Raw genomic sequence first — 7793 nt, forward strand, 5'->3', positions numbered from 1 at the left:
CAACTGAATCTACTTAAGTAAAGTACAGATACATGAAAAATGTACTTAAGTACAGTAACGGAGTACTTTTACTTTGTTACATTCCACCACTGCTTTTTACTAAATCAAGTATGTGTGAGCCAGGAATCACAGAGCCGTTTAAAATAAGTTTGCCAGATTCACTCCACGAAGCTACATCTTTCAATTTAAACATCTTATCTAAAATGTACTGACCGTTCCTTCTGTTTCTCGATGGGACATTTTTCAACACTTCTTTCATCACATTTTCCCCCCGTCATCAACAACGACAGAACGAGTTCCTGTACAAGTTGGTTCGCCCTCCTTGTTTAGAGGGTCTGCTGGTAAGGTAAGCGTTTAAGTATTGGTTTTGGTCTCCCCTGCTTCACCAAGGACAAATAGCTTTGCAATAACGCCATGTACAGCTTAGCCTTCTTGTGCCGTTCCAGACCATTTCAATTCAAACATTCTTTATGGAGTCATTCAAATCATTTTCAACATTAAGTTCAAGTTCAAGTTCAAGTTTATTTAGAGCCCAATATCACTGTTTACAGTCTCAAAGGGCTTTACAGGCCACAGCAGTCAAATCAAAATATGACGGCACCCCCTGACTTAATCCTCATGGCGGGCAAGAAAAAACTCCCCAAAAACCCAAGAGGGAAATGGGAAAATGGGAGAAATCTTGAGGAGGACCACAGAGAGAGGAGACCCCTCCTTGGCCAGACAGGTGTGCAATAGGTGCCGACCACGTGGGCAGTTACAACTGAAAGTAAATCGGGGCATGAACAAAGGGGATGGCGATGTAGACAGGAGGCTGACGGGGGATGGAAGATGATAACACCAGGATGGATCAGTCCACAGGGCGGGGGGAGTCAGGATCACTGGTGTCTCAGGAGTAGCATGTGTGGCTCGACAGAGAGAGAGAAAGAGAGAGAGAGAGAGAGAGAGACACATTGTTAGATGTTCATTTCCACATAATGGTTAAGGTAAATATACATCGTGTGCCGAGTGCAGGCAGGGACTCCAGCAAGACTAACTAGTACAGCATAGTTAAAAGGGGGAGAGCTAGAAGGTAATATGGACATGATGGCACCCTGGGACACAAGGCGGCCACCCACTCCACAGTCAACAAACCTGAGTGAACATGTTAGAGTGAGGGGGCGACAGCATCCAAACATCCCAGTTCACCAAACAATCTATGCCCGAGAACCCTCCAGATCTGCTCCTTTGCCTAGTAAAGAGCTATTAGCAAAAGGCTTGGCTAAACAGATAAGTTTTCAGCCTTGACTTAAACATAGAGACTGTGTCTGAGTCTCGAACATTAATTGGGAGGCTGTTCCATAACTGTGGGGCTCTGTAAGAGAAGGCTCTGCACCCTGCTGTAGCCATCATAACTCGAGGTACCAACAAATAGCCTGCACCTTTTGATCTAAGTAGGCGTGGTGGATCATAAAGGACCAGGAGTTCGCGTAGGTACTGTGGCGCAAGACCATTTAATGCTCTATATGTTAATAGTAAGATTTTATAATCAATATGAGATTTGACTGGGAGCCAGTGCAGTGTGGATAAGATAGGGGTGATGTGATCATATTTTTTGGTTCTAGTAAGAACTCTGGCTGCTGCATTCTGAACTAACTGTAGCTTATATATACATCTATTTGAACATCCAGACAGTAAGGCATTACAGTAGTCTAACGTAGAGGTAATGAAAGCATGAACCAATTTTTCAGCATCTTGAAATGACAATGCATTTCTTATCTTGTTAATATTTCTAAGATGAAAGAAGGCTATCCTGGTAATATTATCTACATGAGATTCAAATGAAAGACTGGGGTCAATAATTACACCAAGATCTTTTACTGCTGCACCTGATGAAAGAGAAAGGCCATTCAGAGTAACTATGTGATCAGAAAGCTTACTCCTAGCTGCATGTGATCCTAGTACAAGTACTTCTGTTTTTTCAGAGTTGAGTGAGAGAAAGTTCGTAAGCATCCAGTGCCTAATATCCTTTGGACATTCCTCAATTTTGTTAAGTTGGTGTCTCTCGTCTGGCTTCGCTGAGACATACAGCTGTGTGTCATCAGCATAGCAGTGGAAGCTAATACCGTGTTTACGAATAACATTACCTAGAGGTAGCATATATAAAGAGAAAAGCAGTGGGCCTAAAACAGAACCTTGTGGGACTCCAAACTTTACCTCAGTATGTGCAGAGGACTCACCATTTACATCAACAAACTGATAACGATCAGTCAGGTAGGACCTAAGCCATAAGAGGGCCGTTCCCTTAACTCCAACAACATTTTCTAGTCTATCAAGGAGAATGGTATGATCAGTGGTGTCAAAGGCTGCACTGAGGTCAAGCAGCACAAGCAAGGAGACACAACCCTGATCAGAGGCCAGTAAGAGGTCATTTGCAACTTTAACCAGTGCTGTCTCTGTGCTGTGATGAGGCCTAAATCCTGACTGATACAGTTCATGGATGTTATTCTTATGTAAGTATGAGCATAACTGCTGTGCTACAGCCCTTTCTAGGATCTTGGAGATAAAGGGGAGGTTAGATATTGGCCTGTAGTTGGACAATGAACAGGGGTCAAGGTCAGGTTTTTTAATTAGGGGTTTGATAACTGCTAGTTTAAAACATTTAGGTACATAGCCAGTACTAAGGGAGGAACTGATTATTTTTAGAAGCGGTTCGATGACTACTGGCAGTATCTGCTTAAGGAAACGTGTAGGTAAGGGATCTAGTACACAAGTTGGTGATTTTGATGAAGAAATTAGTGAGGTCAATTCGGTCGCCTGAAGGGGAGTAAAACATTCTAATCGCTGATCTGATATAGTTATAATGTTATCTACAGTGTTAGTGATCAAATTATCTGGTTTAAAATTTATAGCCTGGATTGTTTGCCTGATATTTTCAATTTTGCTGTTGAAAAAATTCATAAATGCATCGCCACTGAACATTGATGGTGTGCCTGTTTCCGAGGTGCTCTTATTCCCAGCTAGTTTTGATACGATATTAAATAAAAATCTAGGATTATTTTTGTTGTCTTCTATTAGGGTGGAGAGATACATTGATCTAGCGGCACTAAGAGCTTTTCTATAGCTCAGGAGGCTCTCCTTCCATGCTAACTGGAATACTACCAATTTAGTTTGGCGCCATTTACGTTCTAATTTTCGAGTGGTAAGTTTTAAGGCGCGTGTGTGCTCATTATACCAGGGAGCTAGTTTTTTCTCTCTGATTATTTTCCTTTTAAGTGGGGCCACATTATCTAAGGTGTTGCAGAATGTTAACTCTAAAGATTCAGTTGCCTGATCAAGTTCTGTGGGGTGTGACATTGTTCCAGTCAAAGTTGATAACTCTGGGAGATTATTGATAAAGTTCTGCGTAGTAGCTGGCGTAAACGTACGTTTATTATGATAGCATGGCGAGCTGCATATATTATTACTAAGAAACATTTTGAATGAGATAAGATAATGATCTGAGATAGCTTCAGATTGTGGAAATGTGACTATACTTCCTACATTTAATCTGAGTGTTAGTACAAGATCGAGGGTGTGGCCACCATTATGAGTGGGCCCTATGACCGTCTGATTAATCCCTACTGAATCTAGAATGGACACGAACGCTGTTCTCAGAGGGTCCTGTGGGTTATCAAATTGAATGTTAAAGTCTCTGACAATTAGAGCTTTGTCTAAAGAAATCACAAGGTTTGAGATAAAATCTGCAAATTCACAGAGGAATTCAGAGTACGGCCCAGGCGGTCTATAGATAATAATTAGTGTGATAGACTGGGTATTTTTTGTGGCTACATATGTTATGTTTGTATAAAGAACTTCAAACGCATTGAATTTATGTAGAGGTTTTTGTATGATGCCTAGGTTATCATTATAAATAACTGCAACGCCTCCTCCTCTGCTAGTTACGCGAGACTGGTGTATATAACTGTATCTGGGAGGACTAGCTTCATTTAATGCGACGTACTCATTTGGTTTGATCCACGTTTCTGTTAAACAAAGTACATTAAACTCCTGATCAGTAATAATTTCACTGACAATGAGCGCTTTAGGTGTAAGAGATCTAATATTTAACAGTCCTAGCTTTAGATCGAAGGTGCTGGAGGTACATTCAGTATGATTTAAATCTATGTTAATTAAATTACTAGAACAAATTCTCTGAGTATTTCTACATTTTCGTATAGGTCGGGGAACAGACACAGTCTCAATATAGTTTAACCTGGGTGACGACTCTGTGCAGCTAGCAGACGGTCGGTTTAGCCTGCTTGTCTGCTCCCTGGCCTTGGCTCTGGATTGTCACGGATGAACTGTTCTGAGACTATGCGCTATGTTACAAGAAATGAGAGCAGCACCTTCCCGAGTGGGATGGACACCGTCTCGCCCTGAGAGGCCAGCCTTGCCCTCAAAACTATTCCAATTGTCTATAAAGCCCACATTGTTGTCAGAGCACCACCTGGACATCCAGCAGTTCAGCGACCATAACCTGCTGTAAGCTACATCGCCTCGCCGGATTGGGATGGGGCCAGAGCATATTACTGCATCGGACATCGCCTTCGCTAATTTACACACCTCTACGATATTACTTTTAGTAACCTCTGATTGACGAAGGCATATATCGTTAGCTCCTACAGAAAACCTGTGCTTACTTAACAATTTAAGATTACTTGCTATGTCCGGCGCCCTGGCTCCCGGTATACAGCTAACTAAGGCTGCTGATGCCCCTAAGGGTCTAGCTAATTTCACGTGCCGTAGAATGGAATCTCCTATAACCAGAGCTCTTTCAGGTTTCTCAGCGGGTGTTTCACTGAGGAGGGCAAACCTGTTTGACACGTGAAGCGGGGAGTGGTGTGTCTCTCGTGGGCTAGCCTTAGCATTAGCTTTGGCGTTGCACTTATGCAGCCGAGTCGTCACCCATTTGCCCTGCTGTAAGGGCTCTGGTGCCGGAGTCGGGGAGCTGCTAACTCTTCCTGAGCCATCCAGATTTTCTTTTACATTATGCCTTATAAATACGGGGACATTGTCATTCTTTAATCTATCCAACTTGTTGGGTATGGTACCGCGGAGAATATTAAGAGCCCCTTCACACACAGAGTCAAAATTAACCTGTTTGACGAGTTTCAAAATCGGTAAGTTTCTAGGAATCCTTGCCGACATGTCACCACTTCAACTCTTTTTCTGGAAACAAACAGCCAAACACTCTGAAAGCAAGTCTGTTCTCAGACAAAATGCATCCGGGGTTTTCGCTTTATAATCAATCAGGAGGTCACCATAAGGCTTTTTCGGTATTGGATACAGCAATGGAGCCAGATACCAGACACAGTGATGACGCAATTTTCGCCATAAAACCGCGGAAACATCCAAACTCTCTCTCCAGTTCTCCATCTCTCTCTAGCAGCAGCTCGCTAGTAGCAGTTCGCTCTAGCAGCATCTCGCTAGCAGCGGGTGTCTCTAACTGATTGTAATTCGCTTTGGCTAAAAGCATCTCCTAAATGCTAAATTGTAAATTGTAGCGGGTGTTCCTGCCCGCATAGGGAGGCACCGTTGCTCTCTGGCATTGGATCTCTTGGGCGAGCGATCCTACCTGGATGAAGAGATACTGTTTCTCTGCTGAAGAGGAGAACAAGGAAACAACAAAGTCGAGCTATTTGTACGGCCAGTTTTAATGTACTTCCTCTCGCGCAGTTGTGCCTTTAACTTCAACCAGCTAATTACACTGTAACGCACACAGCGTTCGACGGAAGAAAAGCAATGAGCTATTCAAAAGTAAGGCTGGCATCTGGGCACACTTTAGTCTTAAGGTTATATGCAGTTAACGTGAAGGAAGTGTTGTTATTTGAGTTGTTTGATGATTTAAATGTACACACTGTATTTCATGCACAATGCGGTTTTTAGACACTTTTTTCTTTTGGTTACAACTTATGAAGGATAGATCTGGCATGCGTTCTTTCTCTCTCAAACTCCCTTTTTCTGATTGCACACCTCCAACATTGGGATTACAGTGTGAGTTAAGGGTTGGGTAGAGTTGTTGAGTGCAGGGCCTACTTGATTGAGACTAGCTCTCAAGTTAGAGATTCTTTGTTTCTCTCACACACACGTGCTTCTTGTTGCCCATCCCCACTCTCGTTGGTGCCTAGCACGCATGCTTGCACACTACATCCTCATACCACACATTCCTCTTGCCTGTGCACCTGCGCACAGCCTCTCTCCCTCACTCCTCCCTCTCTCCTCAGTGCGCAGCTGGGCACACGCCCACAAACACGTACGCTCTCTCTCGCTCTCTCTCTCACACACACACACACACACACGCACGCATCTCTGTTCTAACACTCCTTCAGTCCTACTTGTACGTAGCCTCATCACCATTATATTACCATTTATGCTTTGATCATTCTATTTGCTGCTGATTATTGATTATACCACATCAGCATTAGTTTGCCAAGTAGTATTGATTATGTTAATAAAAAGTATCTTTGAAATAAACTGTTGTCCTGTCTGTTTCTGCCACAATATTCACTGAATGCCAACCTCTGCCATCACAGTACTCCCAGTTACCTTCATCAACCTGGTTGTTCATGAGTGTTATGGATTTAGTAGTGTAATTGTAAGACATTAGGACTGCAATACTCTCTAAGACTGTAGCACAGTGTTAAAGCTAGCTTATTCCATTAATCTTAGTTGATTAATTATAAAACATTGAACACCCAAATTAATGGTTAATAACTTTATGAGACTGATTTTTATGAGACTGATTTATTAATCCTATTGCACCTACATCTTTTGGTGCCCCCGTGTTAGGATTGCAATTGTACCTACACCGGTAAGAGATCGTCGTCATCTAGAGCGTCGGGTATTCCTTCAATGAATTTTCTGTCTCTTATCTTCATTAACTCATCGTAAAGAGGCTGTCATAAATGTACACAGTGTTTTCAATTTCAGCATTTGCAATCAACATTTTTACATTTGTTGTACACAACTTTAAATAGTTTAACAACTGATTTGCTCTTCAGTGCGAGCTGCTTTTTCTTCCTTACAATGTTGTCTGTACTTGCAAGTATGTATCGAGTCCTGTCTCTATTCACCACATAATGGTCGACCTGATCAATCAATGTGTCTAGCTTAATCACTTTTGAATTGTCAGCATTCAGAGTGATTCCTTTGGCCTTCATGCATGTTTTGCCATTAGCTGTTTGATACCCGTATTGTGGGAGAGACTCCCCTGTCAGGGCCAGATGTGACCGAGTCCCTTCTCCACACTCAGTGCTCTACTTCCTATACTAAGTTCTTCTTTTTTAAAAAGTCTAAGTTTCTAAAAGCAGTCAAAGTCTTCAGGAGTCCGATGCAGTGTAAGTTTATTGCATTCAAAAGTGAACAAAATACAACAAACTGAGTCAGGTCCCAGGGAGTGACTGAATCTAATACAGAAAATCATTTACTTATATCTAAAATTTTATCAGTATGCTAAACCTATGTATCCAATAAACGCATAACACGGTTGTATGGTAACACCCCTTACATCATCCGTTTTTTGCATGGTCCAACCCATTCGCTTCCAGAATTTTCAACAGATTTTCCCAGAATTCATTTATCCATACACCACTATTTCCGAAGTGTCCTTTTTTGGTTAAATAAAAAATAATATTCAACCGTGTCCTCATCTTGCCTCAGATACTCAACCATGTCCCCCAGTCTCACCTCAGATACTTTACCCTTTATGCAGGTGTTAACTATCAAGCGTTGGGCTAGTCCATGCAAGGCGGATACTGAAGCAACTACATCCTGAC

The sequence above is a fragment of the Chanos chanos genome, chromosome 15 (genome assembly GCF_902362185.1).
Source record: "Chanos chanos chromosome 15, fChaCha1.1, whole genome shotgun sequence".
Classification (NCBI taxonomy): domain Eukaryota; kingdom Metazoa; phylum Chordata; class Actinopteri; order Gonorynchiformes; family Chanidae; genus Chanos; species Chanos chanos.